We start from the raw sequence: 22,968 nt of genomic DNA, 5'->3' as shown, positions 1-22,968 counted from the left end.
TAACCTTACTAGAGGTCTGGTGCACAAAAATTTGTGCACTGGGGGTGGGGGGGTCCCTCAGCCTGGCCTGTGCCCTCTCGCAGTCTGGGACCCCTCAAGGGATGTCCACCTGCTGGCTTAGGCCTGCTCCCTGAGGGATTGGGCCTAAGCTGGCAGTCAGACATCCCTCTGGCAGCCCAGGAGCCCTTGGGGGTTGTCCACTTGCCAGCGGGGAACAGGCCTAAGCTGCAGTCAGACATTCTTAGTGCTGCTGAGCAGGCGGGAGAGGCTCCCACCACCACCGCTGTGCTGGCAGTCATCAGCCCGGCTTGTGGCTGGGCAGAGCTCCCCCTGTGGGAGCACACTGACCACCAGGGGGCAGCTCCTGCATTGACCGTCTGCCCCTTGGTGGTCAGTGTGTGTCATAGTGACCAGTGATTCCCAGTCGTTCTGCTGTTAGGGTCAATTTGCATATTATCCTTTTATTATATAGGATAGAGGCCTGGTGCACGGGTGGGGGCCGGCTGGTTTGCACTGAAGGGTGTCCCAGATCAGGGTGGGGGTCCCGCTGGGCTGCCTGGCCAGCCTGGGTGAGGGGCTGAGGGCTGTTTTCAGCCTTCCACACCCCCTTCAGGGTGGGGGTCCCTGCTGGAGTGCCTGGCCAGCCTGGGTGATGGGCTGAGGGCTGTTTTCAGGCTGGCCACAACCCCTTCAGGGAGAGGGGTCCTGCTGGGGTGTCTGGCCAGCCTGGGTGAGTGGCTGATGGCTGTTTTCAGGCTGGCCAAGCCTCCCAGTGGGGACCCTCGCCCCATAAGGGTGTAGCCATCCTGAGTGAGGGGCTGATGGCTGTTTGCAGGCTGGCCATGGCCCCCAGCCACCCAAGCTCCCAGTGGAGGCTGGCTGGAAGCAGGTATCTGGGATTTATTTATCTTCTATAATTGAAACTTTGTTGCCTTGAGCAGAGGCCACAGCCAGCCAGGGCAGGCGGGAAGCTTGGCTTCCTCCATTGCCAGGGCAACCAAGCCTCCTGCTTGCTCCAACTCCGTGGCTGCTGGCAGCCATCTTGGTTGGGTTAATTTGCATATAGTTGCTCTGATTGGCTGGTGGGCGTGGCTTGGGGCATAGCAGAGGTGAGGTCAATTTGCATGTTTCTCTTTTATTTAGATTAGATAGGCATTCTACAGAAGCAGGATGACCCCACTAAAAATTTGTTTTGGATGTTAAGACTGACACACACACACACACAAACGAGTGAAAAGGTTGATTCTTTATATAATTAGACATTTTTAAAGAATGGGTAGGCTTCTCAAGTTGGTCCAAAAATTATTAGACAGAGCAAGGAAAGAAGATTAGCCTACAGTTTTTATTGTGGTTAGGGTGGGGCTGGGTGGAGAGTTCCCACAGGGGTAGTATATTGGTTTGAATCTTCCACCAAAGGAGTTTGCCCAGATGTAGGATAGAGGATGATGGGCCTTAGAAGTGGGCAATAAAAAAGGAGGTAAGATATTTTTTTTCTGACTGTAATAGGAAAGGATTAGAGAATTTTGTGCAAGGAATTACATGACCTGATTTACATGCTTAAAAGCTGTATTCCTCTGCTGCTGTATTGAGAGTGGAATGTAGAGAACAAGAACAAAAGTAGGAACATTAGTTGGGAGGATTGTGCAGCTAAGTCATTTTCCTTGTCAGTAGCAGTGAAGCTGGTAGAAAGATGTTAGATCTGAGATATATTTTGAGAGTACAAGTAATAGCATTTGGTGACAGATTGTGCTTAAAGTGCAGGGAAAGGAGAAGAGTAGAAGACAATTCCTAAGGATAAAGCCTGATCAACTGGGTAAATAGTGGTTCCATTTAAAGAGATGGGAAAGACATCTGTGGAAGGCAGCATGCAGAGATGTGTTTGGACACATTAAATTTCAGATACCAGTGAGACATCTAAGGGGAGCTATCAACTAGGCATTTGGATGTACACTAGCAAAAGGTTCACACATTTTAAAGTTTTTATTGAGTGAAAACCAATCAAAAACTAAGAAAGAGCCCAGCCAGAGTGGCTCAGTGGTTGAGCATCAACCTATGAACCAGGAGGTCATGGTTTGATCCCCTGTCAGGGCACATGCCCGGGTTCCAAGCTTGATCCCCAGTGGGGAGCATGCAGGAGGCAGTGGATCAATGATTCTCTATCATTATTCATGTGTTTCTCTCTCTCTCCCTCTCCCTTCCTCTCTGAAATCAATAAAAAATATTTTTAAAAAAACTAAGAAAAATTTGGCAACACATATAAAAGGTCCAGTATTTCAATGTAATTTATTTCAGCAACATTAACAACAAGCATCAGAAATTATTCAAAAAAACAACAACAACAACTAGGATAAAGCTGAAATCTCTGTTCAGGTCCACTAGCCAAGAAGTGGGGGGAGTAGAGAGAAGCCTTTGTGATCTGCCCAACCCAACTGAGATCACCACTGAGTTCTATAAAACACATGAGAATGGCTGCAAGTCAGTCTTTGGATGCCAGTACTTTTAATGGCATATGGGATGAAGATGTAATGACCTACACAATGAAACAAGAGACATTAATCATGATATTTAGTCTGAGGTGAGAGACAGATTTTATACAGTAGAGGCCACAAGCCATATTTATTACCTACTACATGTTCTTTTGGGGGTAGGTCTCTGTTCGCATTCTGGAAAAACAGTAACAAAAGAAAATAAAGCTAAATAGAGAGCCATAAGCTTAAGGTAAAAACATGTAATGTGTCAAAGGGATGATCTGGAAAAAATTCACATTTTGTGTTGGTGAGACAAACCAGAATTTTTCTCTTTATGATTAAATTATGCTCTTTATGATTCAATTATGCTCTTTAAGGGAAGATGATGGGATATGTAAGGAAATTATACTAGAGTGTCTACGTCTTCAAAACTCTTGGACATGTAGAACAATAAATGACTTGGGAAGGGACATAATGTTCAGGCTGCCCTTGACAGTAGACTCTCATAGGAGATGCTGCTTGCTTTCCTATGTATGTGTCACCTTTTGCATGCCTCCAGGAACACAAATCATATTTTATTCCTCTCATTTCTCAAAAACTTAATCAAAGGCGTCCATTATCTGATATCAAATTGCTTAATTGCTTTATACACCAACCATTCACTCACTATGTGTCATTGTGTATTTTTCTCTGTCATCCTTTCCTTATGTTACACCTTAGCCTCTGGAAAACATTTACCCACAAAATCCTTCTCATCCTTCAAACCCCAGGTTAAATGGCCTCTCCTCTGAGGTTTCCTTGATCATCTAAACATACTTATTCATTGCTTCCTCTGTTTCTCTTCACTAATTAACCTTGACTTTATGAGCAAGTACTACAGTTGTTATATACATAATTGTTAATGTCTCTTTTCTCAGTTAGACTGTGAGCACCCCGGGGCCAGACACCATATTTCATTTCATGTGTTGGTATTTCTACAGCTTTTAGCAGAGTCCCATGATCAATATGTTCAAGACAGGCTTGATAGCATGAATTTCAAAATGTTTTACCAGTGTCTTATATAGAGAGAGGATTTAATTAATCTTAGTTCTTGACATTAATACGTTTAACACAAAACCATAGCAGCTAAGATACTTTTTTTCTTAATTTAATTTTTTCCTATTATCTACTTATGGATTCAAGTGGAATCCAGAAGGCTTGAGTAGGCGCTGTTCCTAAGCCTTTTCCATTTACTTAGCATATTCAAAGGATGAGCAGAACATAAGTGCCTAGGCATGAATCTGTGGAATTTTTAAAAATATTTTTATTGATTTCAGAGAGGGAGAAAGATATAGAAACATCAACGATGAAAGAGAATCACTGATCGGCTGCCTCCTGCATGTCCCACACTGGGGATTGAACCCACAGCCCAGGCATGTACCCTGACCTGGAATCGAACTGTGACCTCCTGGTTCATAGGTCAATGCTCAACCTCTGAGCCATTGCTGGCTTGGCAATCTGTGATTTTTTTTTAAGAACTCTGTATCTTTCCTTTTGTTCCATAGTTAAGCTGTGAGATCTGAAAATTTTAGATTTGAATACAGGGGTGATATTTGAGGTGCAGTGTAGAGGTAACCTAACTGATGAACATGTATGAAGTTCTAATTTTTCCATGGAAAGGTGTTGTGAAAGAACAAATGATTCTTCTTTTATGGCTTCACTTAATTTTATTTCATTTTTAAGTATTTATTCCAAAGCTAATAGGTTTTATATTTATTCTTACTGAGTTCAGCTTTATTAAAACTGTTCTCCAGGAGAAAATTATTTTAATGTGATTTTAGAGCCCCATGTCACATAGGAATGTAATAAAATAAATCTTTGGTAAAATAGAATCCTTCCTTTCTGAAAAAAAGTAAATTATCCTTTCATTTTTATTGGCATTTCTGGAATGATTAGCCACTTTGGAACATTTAGAACTTCCCCAAATTTAATATGTCCATCAAGAGACTAGGTGGTAAGTGGTCTTTTAAAGACAAGCTTGGCAATTCTTTATTTTGTTTCTGTGCATCATTGAAACTAGAAGCTATTGGCTGCAGGTTTTCACTCATTGTGAAGGCATTTAGCTCCTGAAAAAAACTTCTAAGAGGAAAGATTTTTTTTAAATGAAGACAAGGAGGAAGGAAGTTATTACTATGCTATTTTGGAAAACATTATTGTTATAGGCAGAATTGTGTCCTCCCCAAATCTTTCCAGTTGAAGTCCTAACCCTCAGTGTCTCAGGATATAACTGTACTTGGATTAAGGGCCTTTAAAGTAGTGATTAAGTGGGCCATTAGTGTGTGCCACAATCCAATTTGACTGGGGGAAGAAGAGGAAATTTGTACACACAAAGAGACACCAGAGATACAGGCACATGGCATAGCCCATGTGAAGACCTAGTGAGCAAGTAACCATCTGTAGGTGAAAGAGAGGTCTCAGAAGAAACCAAATCTACTTATACCTTGATCTTGTATTTCTAGCTTCCAGAACTGTAAGAAAATAAATTTCTGTTTCTTAAGTTACTCAGTCTGTGGTATTGTATTATACAGCCCTAGCAAACTAATGCACTTATTCTCCACTGAGGTGGAGAACCACTGCTTGGATAACACTTCTGGCGACCGCACTACTTCAGTCACTGCTCTTCATCCAATTGGTGATTTGGGGAATAAGAAACTGGGAATTCTCTCACACGCTCTTTCTTTTTAGATTCACCTGCCTCCGAAGAGCATGTGCTCCAGTCTGCTGTTGGCCAGAGCAGCTCCTTGCATTGCTCTCTCTTTTCTTTGTCATTGGAAAATGCCGGCCTATTGTGAGCATGCATTTTATTCTCATTCCTGCCACAGTTTGAGAGTAGTAATATCTGTCCCAAATGAGGGAGCAGTTTTTAAAATCCCACTATTAGCCTGACCAGCATGGCTCAGTGGTTGAGCATTAACCTAGGAACCAAGAGGGCATGGTTCTATTCTCGGTCAGGACACGTGCCCCGGGTGCGGGCTGTATCCCCAGTATCCGGCATGCGGTAGGCAACCGATTAATGATTCCCTCTCATCATTGATGTCTCTCTCTCTCTCTCTTTCTATCCCTCTCATTTCCTCTCTGAAATCAAGAAATATATTTAAAAATCCACTATAACTAACCTAAGCTACATTTTTAAGAGCTAATTATTTAAGTGATTAAGCTGACTTTTTGTCTCCATCTGATGTACCTTTTTGTTTAGTCACTTTGATTCCGTTTCAGGTGGATTGGTAAGAGATATGATTCATTTACATATTTAAAACTGAACATATAAGAAATTAAACATCAACTTAGAATAATTACAGATTTTGGATCTGTTATAATATTTTCTATAGACTGATTATGGTGCAAAAACCAATAGACAAACAAACCAATGACTGAACTGCTCATAGACACATTTTGAGTCTTTGTAACTACAGATAACTGGTTGTTTGCTTTTGTTTAAATTGCCATCTATGAATGGAATTTTCTATTTGTGCATGGTCTTAATTTTTTCATCTCTTCCCTCTGGGTTTTGGACATTTAGTTAGTTATAATAGACTTTTCAAGGTGATTAACAGAAAGCTAAGGGAAGAAAGAATGCTAAACTCTTGTAGGATGTTTGATTTTAGTTAAAAGGGAAATATTGACTTAGAGGTGTTGTCAGATTATCCAAGCTATAAAATTAATATAATAATGGTACTTATAATTCAAATTTATTGAGTGTGCATTATGTGTCAGTATATATATTTGTGTGTGTATATATATATATATATATATATATATATATATATACATATTCAGAAATCTGCTAACTTACTGAACATGCATTATGTCATTATCTCAATCCTTATAATAACCCCATGATGAAAAGGAGGTACAGTGTGGTTCAGTCCTTTTCCCATTGCCACCCAGCTGCCAAGAAGTGGAGCTGAGAATTGAACTTGTGCTTCCTGACTCCAAACCTGATGTGTTCACCACAACTTGCTATTTGCTCTCTGCCAGGAATAGGTGTTGAAAACCTCTCAGCACCTTTCAATAATGGGAAGACACAGAACCAACCTATCAACTGAAGAAGGATATTAGTTGTTGAACCAGTGACTTATTTCAATTAACCTAAAAATAATTGGAAAATTTTGAAAAATAATTCAAACCCTTCTCTATTTTTTTCTAACAAGTCCGCTAAAAATGTCCTTCTCTTGTGAAATAAAATAAAATGGTAATTTACCCATTGCTATAATTACTTTTAAAAAAACTGTGGCTTTTTAATCACATTTTTTTATAGTTCTTGGCGGGGGGGAGGGGGGGGAGTCCAACAGACTTTGCCTGCATTGTAATCTTAGTGTTTCAAGATTCCTAAGTAAACTGTCCTCGAAGAGAAACACTAAAAATATGCTATTTAGCAAAACTAAATTTATATATGAGAGCTAACCTAAAAGTTGCCTAAGCAAAAGTAAGTGATCAGCCCTACTTGACTTGGCTCTGTGGAGAGAGTGCTGGCCCTTGACTGCAGAGTCTTGGGTTCAGCTCTGCTCAAGGGCATGCACTTCAGTTGCAGGCTCAATCCTCAGCCTCCGTTGGGGGCACGTGCAGGAGGTAACCAATCGATGTGTCTCTCTCACATCGACGTTTCTCTCTCTGTCTCTACCAATCCCTTCCACTCTCTCTGAAAATCAATGGGGAAAAACCCTTGGGTGAGGATTAACAACAGCAACAAAATGTAAGTGATCAAAGGACCTGTTTCTTCTGTTAAACTTTGTTTATGGAACAAAAATTCCCATTTGGGTATTTTTATTATAAATACCTTCTAAATATTAGCAGGTTTCCTTAATTGCCATTGCAATCATGTTCTTCTCCATTAAAACCTAAATCTGGATCATGTAAAAATAACAGTGTAAGTTTAGAGTGAATCTTATCTCATATGCTGGATGAACTAAGTATAGTTCTACAAAATGCATATTCTCCCATGAGTTGGTCACTCACAAAAAAATTACCGCAAATGCAATATGAAGATCCCCCAAAACCCCATGCAGAGAAATTTAATGAATATTAATGCTATTCTTTAAAAGAGATGCTGGACTTGTTAGTATTGAGCAAGGATACTTAGATCATGCTAATGTTAAAGCCTAACAGATTCCCTAAATGCCTTCCATGTTGATGTGAGATTCCTGTTTCCATGGCAACCTGCAGTGAGTTAAGAAGAATACAGTTAAACTGTACTGCAATTTTGCTTAGTCTCTCTGAAAGAAAAATGTCAGAAGAAATCATTTCTCTCTCCATGATTGTAATCAGAGATCCTCCACCTCTACCCCCAAGATTCTGTTGTTGCTCCTGAGGAAGAAATCAGAGGTCTGTTCAATGATCTCCTATGTTCTACATGAGCTACAGACCCTTTACTGGATCCAAGAATCACGTTTGCATTGCATTAACAGTTAAAATCTGTAGGAAGGCATCTAAACAGATAATGGTGCCAAATAATGACGATGAGAAGTAATGAGGAAAGCATCTATGCCCTGATGCCTAGAGGCTTTTATAGTTGTTGAAACAACTTCCTCTAGGTTCGCACATTCCTGTCCTGGTTTTGAAGCTCTGCTATTCTTTGCATTTTGAAAGGAATGAAAATATAATGAATATTTCTGTTCTGCAAGGAATCTAAATCATGTGCCTCTGACAGGGGATATCCACCCACATGTTTGCTTCTGCTTTCCTAATTCATTCATTATCCTGCTCAAAGCTCAAGAACAAAAGGTTCATCCACAACGACAGAGTCAGTATGTCCGTTGGCAGTTATCCCGGACTATTCAAGGGGGGAAATCTAACTGAAAATCAAAGATCCTTATACAGGGCATCTTTTATATGAAATGGAGGGTAGAAATGCACAGTCCATTTTTTTAAACCACCTTTATTTTGGTATTTCATAGAACGCGTGCAGCTAACATTTATTATACACCTACTTTATTCTAGACATTATGCTTTATATGCATCATCTTATTGATTATCACAGAAATACTAAAGATAGGAATTATAAATATTATGTTCAGTTTCACAAATGAGAAATTACCCAGGTAAATTGCCTAAGGTCACACTTACTCTAAGAAAATGTTTTAAATAATCAGAGGTAGACTTAGAGGCTGCCTACTTCTCCTCGATTTATTTTTCCTCTGTTAATAATAAAATATCTATCTATCTAGATTAAGATCGATAGATTAATAGGTAGATAAATTCAAATATTTTTCAGGAGTCATGTCAGCAGTTTAGCTGAGTAAAGCTGGCTGGTTGGAGTGGAGAGACAATAGAGACTGGTGAGGACTGTAGCCAGTAGAGTTCATGTGCCTCTAGAAAGCAGCTGCTGCTCAGCTCACATTGGTATTTGTCATGTGAAAATGCAGGCTCAGCATGGCCAGATTTTCTTGCCTTTCAAGACAACTCACTAATCCCAATTGTCATGTATAATTTATGCATTTAAAATGTGGAACAAAAAAAGAGATGTGAGAACCAAGAAAAAGATATGCTCTAGGCTTCCTTATCATTTTCCATATTAGGAATGAAGCACCTGTATCTCCAAAAACCAAATTTCAAAAGCAGATATTTCTACCCACACCCCCACAAAAAAGAAAAGTAAACCAAAAAATTTAGCAAAGAAGAAGTGGTAGAATTTTAGGTACTGGTGAGCCATTCTGGTAAATAAAGTGGAAAGAACAGTTGCCTAAATAGCATCTAAAGATAATACTCAGTTTTGTTTTGACTTCACTAACCGACCTCAGAGAAACTTAATGCTTTCCCTGTTTTTCTCTCAATGTGTTTTTCATGCAAAATAATTGAAGCAGTACAGAATTCTATTTGCTCCTTCATTAAATGACATTAACATTTTTTCCTATAATTTTCTTCTGTATGATGGTACAAGTGGCAAGTTTAATTTTATTCAACTGAATGACAGCAATAAGCATACAGCAGAGATGACTAATTTATATTTTCTAAGTTCCTGCTCTTGAAGTTACCCAAGATATCAAATGTAGTGAAATCTTTTAAGACATACACCTCTCACAGCAGCAGCCTCTTTCAGACAGTAAGCAAGAATAAAGGTGAAGATTATACTGGAAAAGGTTTCCTATTGGTTTTCTTAATACATTTATTTTTGATGGCAGAAGGTCAAATTATATGACTATTTCTATATACAGAATAAAAAAAGAATCTAGTCCCTTGTTTCAACTTAACTGTCTCATTAAATGAACAGTAAAATTCTCTCTTGGGGGACGATGTGGTTATATATGTTCAAAACATGCCTTAGAGATAATCTAAGGCAATGTTCATTTAAATTAAATATTGATAAATCATTTTGTTGGAATAGTGATATTAGACCATTTCCTTTTCATTTTACTATAGTCATTAGCTGACCAAATAAAAGACCCAAAGTTACACTAAGTGAGCATGATTATAAAAAATAAATTTGAGTGGTCCAGCAACACATGTATTAATTCATGAATATGGCCCCACAAGGATATTTCAGGGATTTTTTTTCCAACTTGAAAAAGCTGTGAGAGACCTTAAAGCAACCAAGGTCAACCAGCATTCAAACATTAATAGCAGCCAATCAGGCCTAATGAATTTTTGAAATGCAAGCACATATGGATGGAAGTAAAAATTTGTTTACTGGGAATCTAGATTTTATGGTCATGGCAGAGAAATGGAAGAAATACCTGAATCTCCATTTCCCTTTACTTGCACACTATATTTACCACTATCTACTCTTACTTAATAGTAGTAATGATAATAATTATATTAAACAGTAATATATTCAGTTCTTACTATATACCAGGCATGGTGCTGTTTGATATATTTTCTCATGTAATATAGACAACTCTGAGAGATGGGGGTTGTTATCTTTATGTTACAGGGTGACATATGACACTTGAGCCAACTTACCTAAAGGTATATCTGGTAAAGACCAGAGCAAAGCTATGAAACCATCCTTTTTCATGCTAATGCCCTGATTACTCCAATGTTACAATCCTACTGTTTTACTATTGTTGTGGGACTGTGGAACCAGGACTTAAGAGAACTTATCTAAATGACAAAATGCAGAGTTCCAGAGAGTTGAATAGGTTGAGCAAGCCACTTGATCCTTTAGGGTACAGTCTACTCCTCTGTAAAATAGGAATAATGCCTTTGCACGGCTAACTCCATGTGATAGTTGTGAAGTTACCCAAGGGGCACATGTATATGAGAGCAATTTGAGCAATAGAGACGGCTATCAAATATATTGTTAATGTATTGGACATCATTGGTTCATCCAATCAAGTGGAGGGGTATCTACACTTTGGAGGGGGCAATCAAAAACATTCCTTTCTCTTACTTATGATTTGATCCAGAGGAAAACAAAAGAGCTAAACATATAGAAACCAAAATATGAGGATACAAAGATGGTGGCGTAGAGGACATGGCTTAGATGTGTGGAAACAATGGACTTTTCATCTTCCCACAGCCTAGTCTAAACTGTTGAATAGACAAACAGGGAAACTGGAGTTCATAGAGAATCTCCTTATTCTTCATCAGTGACATACTGGCCTGGGGAGAAAAGGGGAGAAAGAGAGGGAATTCCCCATGTTTAGGACTTTTGATTAGATGAGCTCCAACAGATATAAAATCTATGGACAAAAGTTTGCTCCCTACCAATTTCTCCTGGGAAAAGTAAGAAACAATATAAAAGCCTGGGCAGTTTTGTATTAAGCTGTTCCAATACAAATTAAATGAGTAGGTGAGCACCATCTTCAAATAGTAATCTAAATATCAATTGCTACAACTGTTGTTGGATTATAGGCCACTATTTCAGTCTAAATAAAACTAAGTAATAAACGCTACAATTTGACTAAAACAAATTATGATACCATTATGTTTAGAACTGTAAAATATTCTGTTAGGACAAAATTCCCAGGTGTATTGCATGGTTCATTATGCCCAGAAAGTCTGCATCAATGAAATACATTGGTATTTATTGTGCATCTTGCTTTAAATCTTTTTTTTCTCTTTCCTAAACAGAATTAAAGAGTATGTTATAAATAAGGATGACTGGAAACTTCATTGATGAAGGATAGCAGACTATGCTATCCTCAAAGATGCCATTTTGGCATATGTATTATTTTGAGCTAAAAGCAATTGGTAAGAAATATATATATATATATATATATATATATATATATATATATATATACACACACACATACTCTCTGCCCTCCCCTGATTTGCCTAAAATGGAGACAGCAATTTGTAAATGTGCCCCCCCCCCCCAGAAATGATGAAAGTTAATCATTGGACACAACCCTAGGCCCTTATCAGCTCATAGAAGCCCCAGAAAAATCAATATAATAACAAACTTGGCTAAAACTAGCCTTCAATTACCATTTGTTTCCCCACATATTTGCTTTCTCTCATTTGCTGCATCTAGAAGCTACAAGTCCTTTTTCTTTGTCTTGTCACTTCTCTGAAATTTATTATTATTTTGTTAAGATGCTGTATAAGCTCAAAACCTAAGCATCCCTCTGAGTTTCTCCTCTCTGAGTGGTCCCCTGTGTATGTGTATGAAGCCCATGCTAATAAACTTGTTTTCTCTTTGTAATCTGTCTTTTGTTAGTCAAATTTATGGGACTGCAGCCAAAGAACCTAAAATGATTAGGGGGGCAGGGGGATTATTTTCTCTCCTAGATGAGAGTCACTTAGAAAATATTTGACTGAAAAGATTCCAGGATGGGAGCACTCTGAATTTGGTCCCATCATTTCTTTCTATCCTCCCCACCTGTACACCCTAACACATAACTTTTCCCCAAGCACATTACACTTCCTACTTACCCAGCAACTCCATGCTCTCTCAGACATCTGAACAGTATGCTCTTCCACTGTTTTCTGCCCAACATGCTCATTTGTCAAGATTGAGCCTAAGGGTCACTGCTTCAACCAAGACTTCTCCTCAGCCACTCCTCAACTCTTTTGCTCATGTCTCTAAGATAGTACCTACCATGTTCTACGCGTAGCAGGGTGTCCTATTTAAATCCATACTAAGTCAGGCTGTGCATATTATTAATGGGTTGGTGGCCACAATTTGCATGACTGTTTTGCATGTGGCTTTGTCTATTTTTTGGCTAAAGGACAAGAGTAATATTTGTTTTGTTTATGTTGTGTCTGTTTCAGGCTCTTGAGAGACAGAAAAAAACAGCAACAATGAAGCATATGTCTCTGCCTAATCCTTTGGATAGGTTGTTGGCTTTTTTAGAGAGAGGAGAGACACAGCTGGTGACACTGACTTGCTGAGAGTCTGTGAGACCCTGCTACAGAACATCCTATTAACAAAATGTAATTCAGAATCAGAGCAAGGATGATTTCCCCACCCCCCTGTGGTGCAGAGGACAAGAGCGCCTTAGGCCCACCATCCTCAGTGGCCACAATGAAGCTCCCATAGACAATTTTATGTTCTTTCTCTCTTTCTGTGACTTCTCTAATCAATGTGTCTACCCTAAAGTCCCTGTAGCCAATGAATCAGTTCATGTACCAAAAGAAGTTCCCACTGGTATTTCTAGAAATCTCTGGAAGTATTTTGTAGGAGGTGGGAAAGTCCTGAGTGAGCAGGTAAAGAAAAGAGCAAGGCTTGGCATCTTTGAGGCATGGCGTTATACATCCTCCAGAGCATTAAATGCCTAACATTCAACAGGGTAGCTTTTTCTACCAATGTGATTGCCATTCTAATTGTTTCCTTGCATGTCTATGTATACCTATAGGTTGTGCAATTCTTTTGATCAAGAACAATATCTTAATGACAGATTTAGTGCTCCTCACCCAACAGGCACTCCATGCCTGATTGTTGAATGAAAGAATGAATGAGCATAGATTAACTTAAAGCAGAGAATTGATTGTTTCATTGGGCAAGTATGGCCCACAACAATTTATGTTCCATAAATCCTTATAAAGTTACATAGAAGCATGGAACAGCAAAAGGAAATATGAGAAAACTGCTGAATGTTTTACCAGGGAAAAGCAACCCAGTCTAACCTTCATTCATACTTTGTAGTCTGTAGAAGTGTTCTCTATTCTTAAAAGGTGCTCCATCCCTAAAATAAGAGTATAGTGCTTAAACGTAAATTTCAGGTCAAATAGCCTGTATTGAATTTTTCTGTCTATTATTCTTGAGTTGTGTATTTTGGGCTAAAAACTTGTATTCTTTAATTTTCAATTCTCTGATTAATTTAATGGTAAGGGTAATAATACCTACCTGTATGATTGTAGTGAGTCATTACATTGTTATTGGTAATGTTAATAATAATTCCTGGCACATGGGAAGCACTCATCAAATGCTAGAGTTGATATTTGTTTGCTGAACTCTATTTTACTTATTATTGTTTTGGCTTAGCCAAACTGGTAGTAATTCCTGCCAATTACTCAGGTTTGCATTTCTATGCTTCAGTTTCACTTTTGCAATTTTGAGACTAGGACTAGATGGACGTACTAAACATTAGCGTGTGTTAAAATTTTTTGGTACGGAGGTATTTTAAAATACCTACCATGTGGTATAGCCACATTCCTGGCCTTGTCAGGGGAAAAAAAAAAAGAACAAAAAACTTTGCCTTAGTTTTTTTCTTACATTTTAAAACTGTTTCTACCACTTACGGTTATTGACCTCCTGTGGAGAAATGGGTGATGCATGTACTCACACAGTTGCAAGCCCATAAATTGACCAGTTGGTAGGTGAGAACAACTTGTTCCAATCTGGCCATTACACTGTTCCAGAGAGCTGCAATTAGAAATCTAAGTAACAATTGCTATATGAAAGAACTCCTTGGGAAACGGTTACAAAGAAGAGGCACAGAGGTATTTAGGAAACACATGAAGTCAACATTAAAAATTAAAATATGTGTTTAGAAAATGGATATTCAATCCGGAGAACAGTGTTTGCTCACTGGTGACAAGCCCATTTCTTCTGCATTAGCATGGGATTCCGCTGTTCCTCTGGCGGATCATATTTTAGTAATGGTCATGTCAGCCCATTGGAAACCCCTCACTGTGAATCAGACAGGGTGGCCGTGAATTAGGCAGAAGTCACTGCATTCTGAAAAAGGCAGGCACCAAACTTTGTAGACGGTTGGAGAGACGTGGAATCTTTCAATGGAGGTGAAATGTATGTGCTCAGTGTTGAAAGTGAAATTGCTGTGCTCCTCAGTCACTTTAATGTATTGCTTTTTCTCTACAGACCGCGAATGCTAAGAAGTAGAATCCAACTTTCCATTTTTGTTGTAAGTCAGCCTTGTCTGTCATACTACCAAGGCTGTGATTTATTTTCATCAGGCTTTGTTTACAAAATTATCACGAGTTGCAGGATACAGCAGAATCATGTTACTGTTGGTTTAACCGTGAGGCCGTTTTGAAAGGAGCTCTAAAGAAACTGGAGAATGCTGGGAAAGAGAGGCTGACCTTTGGCTCCATCACTAGTTTTCTTTCTTTCTGATTTCTGATCATGTCACTTCAATGTTTTCAAGACTTCAGTGTCTTGCCCTTTTCCTTAGGATAAAATTGTAAGATAAAATGCAGAACAGTTAGTTAAATTTGAATTTCAGAGAAGCAATGAATACTTTTTTTTTTTTGGTAGTATAAATATACCCCATTTATTGCAAATGTTGTGTGGGACATACTCCTACTTAAATTTTTTTGTTTGGTTTTTAAATATGAAATTAAAATTAAACTGTGAGCCTTATATATTTATTAGCGTAATCTCACAAACTTACCTTAGCGCAAAAATCCCAATTCCATGGCCAAGCTCTAGTCTACACAATGTTTTTCCTGTATATAGATTTGCTCACTCTACTTTTTTTTTGCTCTAATCATATTGGACTTATTTCAGTTTATTAAGTATATTATTTGCTCTCTCAGTTTTATGCTTTTGCACAGCTATATTCCATTTAACCTAGAAAATATCTGTTCTTATCACTGACCACCAACACTATTTCTTTGCCCAGCCCTCAAAGATTTATTTGTTCAAATCTAAGAAAGTTTCACCAGGAAATCCAATATTGTACAGTCTTGCCCCTCCTAGGGTTTCAATGAAGGCAATGAACAAAAACCATGCACTGATTTTTTTTTTTTTAATTAGGAGCTGATTGACACATAAGATATAGAAGACAAACAGAGGGAAAGCCAAACTGACTGAATAACATGGTTATAAATTTGTGCTGGATGGACTTCTATAACTCTCCCTGAATTGGACTTAATCCCCCCAATTGTAGGCATCGTGAAGAGCCTGCCAGAATGCTGCTTCTGAAGGAATAGGGAAAAGAGGAGGACTGAGTTCAGTCTGTTCTCACAAACCAATGAGTCAAACAAGTCATTCTTGCAACGTTTGGGGCTAGAGAAATGGAAAGACTTCCTCCTAAAATTTCCCAGGAAGTTGAGTAGAAATTCCCTCCTATCTCTATCCACTTCCTCTTTGGAAAATTTGGAATGTGGAATAGTGTCTGTCTCTAGTGCCCCAGGTGTTTATTCCTTTAACTCACTGAGTTTGTTCATTAAGTCAGTGGTCAGTTGTTGGTTTGGCTAGTTCACTAGTGGCAGGAGGTTAGAATGGTCATGCTACTACCTTCATGAAGCCATCTCCCCATAGCAGCTCCTCACCTATTATAGTCCTACCAGGCAAAGGGTAGGCTGTTTAGCTTTTGTCTTCAAATGCCTTTGACATGGGCCAGAATGAAACTAATTTCAAAGTCCTTCTGAGCCCTGGGTAGGAAAACCATTCTTTATTTAGTTTTCCATCCTGATTTACAACTGGACATGTTTTTCTAAAAACAATACTAAAGAAGTCCAGAATCTGAATAAAAACCATCTGCTATTATGAAGAACATGGATGTAAAAGGATGTCCAAAAGTTACATACCTTTTTCTTTATGAGTTAATATGAAACAAAGTATAAAATTCTTTAATCATGATCATCCAATATTTTAGTCTGCTCAGTCTGACTCAAAGAGATCTCCAGTCTGATGGTAGAGTTGAGATTGAGTAGACAGCTGCCTGGAATGTCTTCTCCTAAAGAGTATGGTTTCTAAGTCATGTTAACCTCATGCCTTATTTTATGTGCCATGATTTTTCTAATATTTGGACAGAAAATAATATCACAACATCAATCCCCCTGTACAAAATTTGAAAATTCAAGTCAATCTCTAGTCTTTACAGAAATATTGTTCCCAGAACCAGTACTTTGTACAATCCAGACCCATAGTATTGTTGCCAGAAATGAGAGCTGAGATTTAGCAGCTAAGGGAAAGAGGAGAGATAAAGGGAAACCTTGGTCTTAGATTTTTGCCGGTATGCCTTTTAATTCATGACAGTTATCGGAAGGCTAAACTGTTTTGAGAAAAATCTCCCCTAACTTTAATTGTGGCACTATGTTTGCCACTTATAGGAGAGTGGGGAGGAGGGGTCTTCCTATGCAGCTTCTCAACTCTCAGAGAATAGTATTTGAGACATCTCTGCCCTCTTTCAAAGACTTTGGCACTAAGCATAAGCAGCAACTTGAGTCACCAGATCTTATCAGACATACCTTTCTTCCCTGTCTGATATACACAAAACCCCTTGTTTCTGCTTTCCCCTCTAAATTACTGGCAGTCAGGGTTGTGTTGTATGCTTACTGGTTCTCAACCTGTGGGTCGCGACCCCTTTAGCGGTCGAATGACCCTTTCACAGGGGTCACCTAAGACCACCCTGCATATCAGATATTTACATTACGATTCATAACAGTAGCAAGATTACAGTTATGAAGTAGCAATGAAAATAATTTTATTGTTGGTTCACAACATGAGGAACTGTATTTAAAGGGCCAGAAGGTTGAGAACCACTGGCACAGTGGCTCCACCCTTTTCTTGTGTCATAGTGCTTATTGCCACTGCTTCTTGTGACAGAAGTTCTTTGATGCTTGCAACCTCTTCTCCACATTTGTTTATGCTGGAGAATTACCATGCAGTTTCCTGCATTGTAAATGTTCAAGATACTTCTGAAGCCTGAACTACATGGGCCTAGTGAGCAACAGGACACCCACTATCTGCTCCTCAACACCTTGCCTTTCCAGGCTCCCTTTAGAGAAGAAACCCTAGTCTTCTAACATCTCAACTGCCTTTTCATGTTCTTTGCATGTCAGCATCCTTAATGATCCACAAATAATGCAGCTATCCTGTTCTTTAATTTATTTTGCTCTTTTTGAATTTTAATGTTTTCACTGTTACAAATCTGATGGTAAGAAGTAAGTATATTTTGTAATTATCCATCCCTCTTTGGTTTGCTCAGCAAGTTTGGCTGAGTATTCTAGGTACATTTTTTTCTTGGCTCACTGGTTTGCAAAATAATCATGGAGTTGTTTCTCTATGTCAATCCAAGAAGCCATATTCTTCATTCCTTTCAAGGTGTTAATTGGTTACTAACTAATAAAACCTAACATCCTTCTGTAATTAATACCAAGGTATAATCTCTGTAATCTAAAGCCATGATAAAGGCTTATGAACCAATACATCAGAGCACTAACCTGAGAAAACTTGGTAAAAGGGAGATAACCCAGGATCCTCCATGCAAACTAAATGAATCCTAGAATTTAGCCATGATTTGTTCTCCACTTAGCCCTGAATCATGATTTACATAAAAATTTGGAGTATATGAGCTTTAATTCCTTCTCTATGCCTGGCATAAGACACACACCAGTATTCAATAGCCCTCATTTAACATAGTTGTCTTTGGAGTTTAAAGTTTCAGTCTGTAGCCTTCAATGGTAAATTCAACAAATGCAGGGGGGGAAATTGGTTTGCCAAGCAAGACCTGGAAAAGCTGGTGTTCTGAAGCTCTGCCTATCTTAAGGTGAAGTTCAGATAGGATACACATACTCTCTTTCCTGTGAGATCTGAATCACTTCTTAAATCGCATCAAGGTCAGTCACAAAAGCCTGCACAGTCCCTGGTTATTACAATGCCCAAGTGTCACCATTCTCTGTCACAAAAGGCAAAGCTGCCACATGGCTAAACTTAATACAGCACTGCCAAATTTCACTTCTCCCAAATTTAAGCCAACAGCCTCAACTCTCTATTTTCCAATGGATCAATTTGGTTCTTAATGCCAGTTTGTTGCATCTACATCTCAGATATCTGGCAAAGGTATCAAGATGGTGGATTATAGGGATCACTAATAAAAAGATTCTTATTTTCTCTTTTGAGTTTAAAATCTATTGTGAAATTAAACCTGGAACAGGTGGATCTATATAAAAATATAAACTCAGTTTTAGTTCCATAAAGCTGACTGGAGAATATGATTTAGCTCAAATGCTGACGCCTGAATTGAACCAACCCTTAACCATTTCTGGACCATTCACTCTGTTGAATTATCTTCTTGGGGATGTGAAGATCATGGTGTACAACCTGTTGGGGCTCTTTATTCAAAAGACATAAACCAAAGGGTTGAGCATGCTCAGTCCTGCTCCCCACCCAACTCAATTCAAGCATTCTGTCATTGGGGGAGAGACGTGTAAGGGGGCAGAGAGCCGATGGAAATGAGAGGAGTGGGGAATTAATGTCCTAGTTCCAACTCTGCTACCTAAGTCAATGCTTCCTATTATGAGCTTTGTAGCAACTCTGCTTCTGCTTTTATCTGTCTTCTAATATGTAACATCTTTGAAGGCAGGGATTCTCTTTGCCTTGCTTGTCAATATAGCCTTGGCATCTTGCGAGTGCTGGCACTCAGTAAACATTTGCTGAATGAACACAGGGTTGCATGGTATCACTATTATGGAATTCTGGGTAACATATTGCTCAAGAAATCTGGTTGTACCAACTGGCACTGGTTTTCCCTAGAGGTCTAGATAGAAGGCACTCCTTCTGCTCTCTTTCCATAGCATGAGAATAAATAGCATGGCTCTGATATAAAGATATTCACTATGTTGCTGTCCCTTGTGTGTCCTATTTCTGGCAGTGCAGAGTATCACTGAATAGCCCCAGGGACCCATCAGTCATTCTTCTCTTCTCGCCCTATGCAATGGCAACAGGATAATATTCTAGGTATCTATCCCCTGAGACTATTGCACAGTTGTCAGAAATAATCACTTTCTCACAGGATGACAGGTTAACTTGGTATCCTCAATTAAAAAACATTGTGCATAATCTTTATTTTTCTTTTTCTTAACCTCAATTTTTAATGTAAAATTGTAACTCAAAAGCTTTCACTTTGGTGACCATGTAGTCTAGACACAAGTTTTCCAGTAAGCATAGCATTTTTAAGGGGAATGGTTGCTCTAATTTCATGTGGATGTGTTGGCATCAAAGACATGTGGGAAGAAAAATTGAATAGATGTTGCCATAGAAGAGAACTCCTGATATCATTTCAAAGGACTGGGAGTGAAATTTTTAGTAGAAAAATTAAATAGATCAAACATAAAATTGGATGGAGGCTTTTCACTCTGTCCTATTCAGCAGCTGGTAGGATATGAGTGAGGTTCATGACTCAATTATTCATTACTAGAGGCCCAGTGCATGAATTCGTACATGGGTGGGGTCCCTCAGCCTAGCCTGTGATCAGGGCTGATTGTCGGGGGTGGGGGGGTGTGCTGGCCTGCCGTGGGGAGGGGCCCAGCAGCAACTAACCAACGGCCGATTCTGAGAGGAATCGGGCTCCCTCCTTCCTCCTATCTGGGTCCAAGGTGAACCAGATTCAGGGCTGTCAGGGCCCCAGCAACAAGTTAACCAATGGCCAATTCCACGAGGAATCAGGCTCCCTCCTCCCTACTGTCTGGGTCTGGGGTGCAGGTGAACCAGATTCAGGGCTGTCAGGGCCCCTCAGCAAGGTCTGGGTCAGTGTGTGTCATAGCTATTGGCCAGTCATTCCAGTTGTTCCAGTTTTTTGGGTGTAACGGTCACTTAGGCTTTTATATATATGTAGATAATCTATGATTCAGGTACTCGTATTCTCATTGTAAGATGGGGAAACTGAGGATTAAAGAGGTTACTTAATGCACTAAAATTATAAAGCTAGTATTATGCAGCAGGATTAGAACACAGGTCTATTTGTTCCTGGAGGTCATGCTTATTTCCAAAGAGGAAAAGAAGTATAAAGTGTTTGGATTGGATATATTTTAGAGATTAAAGTAAAAAGCCAACAGAAAGGTTCCCAAAAATTTACCCATTATCCTGTCCAGTTTACCTGGTATGGATGAATTTTAATAGAAACAGAGTATGCAACAGTTTAATAAAGTTTCCTCTGACAACCCTAGCCAGTGTGGCTCAGTTGGTTGGAGTATCATCCCATGCACCAAAAGGTGGCCAGTTCAATTCCAGATCAGGGCACATAGCTAGATTGTGGGTTTGATCCCCAGTTGGGGCACATGTGGAGGCAACCAATCAATGTTTCTTGCATCAATGTTTCTCCCCTATACCCCTCTCCCTGTCTCTCTCTAAAAAAAATAATAATAATAATAATTTTTTTAAGTTTTCTTTGCCCTTGACCTTGAAGGAACAAGCATGAAGGTAGTGAAAAGCTGTTCAGCTATTTGGAGTAGAACCTAATACTACTAATAGCCTGGAGTAGAGCCTAATGTGATTGGGATTGGGTAAAATTCTAGCCAGAAGCTCTAAGTAGAAAAAATCCCAATGACACTGATCACCCTGTAGCAGATGGCCCATGCAGGGCGCTCCTGCTTCAGTCTCAGCTTGATCCTGTGGGCTTTCCTTGGTCATCAAATGTACTCTGACAATGAGGAGGTTTCAGCAGGGTGAGTTGGTTTGAGGCTGTTGAGTTTAAAATATAAACAGTGTCTCTGAGGTCTCCCTGCAGTACTATCTGCTAATGGAGTCATGTACACACTACCTAGCAGTAGCACATTTAATTCCCATAAAAGAACAGTTGTTCTTCTCTTTCACTTTTTTCTTTATATGTACACACTAGAGGCCCAGTGCATGAAATTCGTTCAGGGGAGTGGTCCCCTCAGCCCAGCCTGCACCTTCTTCAGTCCTGGACCCCTCAGGGAATCTGGGACCCCTGCCAGCAGTCGGACATCCCTCTCACAATCCGGGACCGCTGGCTCCTAACTGCTCACCTGCCTGCCTGCCTGATCACCCCTAACTGCCTCCCCCCCGCCAACCTGGTCACCCCTAACTGCCCCCCCTGCTGGCCTGGTCTCCCCTTACTGCCCTCCCATGCCAGCCTGATCACCCCTAACTACCTCTGCCTGCCAACCTGATTGCCCCTAACTGCCCCCACCCTGCCAGTCTAGTCACCGTCAACTGCCCCCCCTGCTAGCCTGGTCACCCCTAACTGGCCCCCCTGCTGGCCTGGTTGCACCCAACTGCCCCCCATGCCAGCCTGGTTGCCCCCACTGCCCCCCCCCTGCTGGCCTGGTCACCCCACACAGCCTGCTGGTCATTACTGTTTCTGTGATGGCATCCCAGACAATCTGCATACTCCTTTAGTATTAGATATATATATATATATTGCTTAGCTCTTAACACTATTTGTAGCACACAGAACCATGCCTGTAGTTTTAAATAATTTCACTGAGTTTCATTTTTAATCCTGAGTTGCAATTTAACTACTTGTGTGGTCGTAAAAGCAGACTGGATTAAGAAAATCATATAAAACTATAAGCCAACCAGAGATCTATCCAGAGAAGGCACAGGTCTGGCAAAAGCTTAGATTTCTCATACTCAGAAGCCATCTCATACTCAATGGATGGCTTCTGAGATCACTTGGATTTTTTTAAGAGTCATCTTCACAGCCTCAGAGTTAAGATAGACATTAATATAGCCTCTGATCAAATTCAGAAATATTTTGTACAGTGTCTGGGAAAGTACTCAGGTAGATCTTTAAACATGGAAAGTCTTGTTGGTTGGAGGAATAGCCAATTCTTCCAACAGCCATTTTGTTTTAAGGCTGATTTAATCACTATGAAGTTCTTTATACTAATTCATAACATGCCCATTGTAATTTAGGATAATGGAACTGGAAAAGACTTCAAAATTCATTTGGCAGAATACCCCTTTTTATAATAAGAAGTAAATTTATTCACTCTACAATGAAATATTGTGAATCCACCATGTGCCTGATTTGTTTCAGGTACAAGGGGTATGGCAGTGAATGTCACAGACAGAAATCCCTAACTAATGAAGCACACTCTTTTTCAATTGACTTGCTCAAAGTCAGATAGTATCAGAGAGAAATTTTATTTGCATTGTACTCTACGTGTTACCCCTTTATTTACTCTCCTTTCTCATTCCCCAGTTATATCCTACTACCCATCCAAAGCTTTGTTAAGGTCACCCATATTTTCCAAGTCAGTCTCCTATATGTTCCCAGAGTCCTTTTTCCATAATCCTGTAACAGTATGTTTTATTGTTTTATGCTACCTCTATTTACATATGTATCTCCTCCAGTAAACTTTGAAGTTCTCAGTTATTACAATTTATTTGTATTGTAATCTCAACATCTTTCTGAGCACT

Source organism: Myotis daubentonii, chromosome 3, assembly GCF_963259705.1.
Source record: "Myotis daubentonii chromosome 3, mMyoDau2.1, whole genome shotgun sequence".
NCBI lineage: Eukaryota > Metazoa > Chordata > Mammalia > Chiroptera > Vespertilionidae > Myotis > Myotis daubentonii.
Note: the sequence above shows the minus strand (reverse complement) of the source record.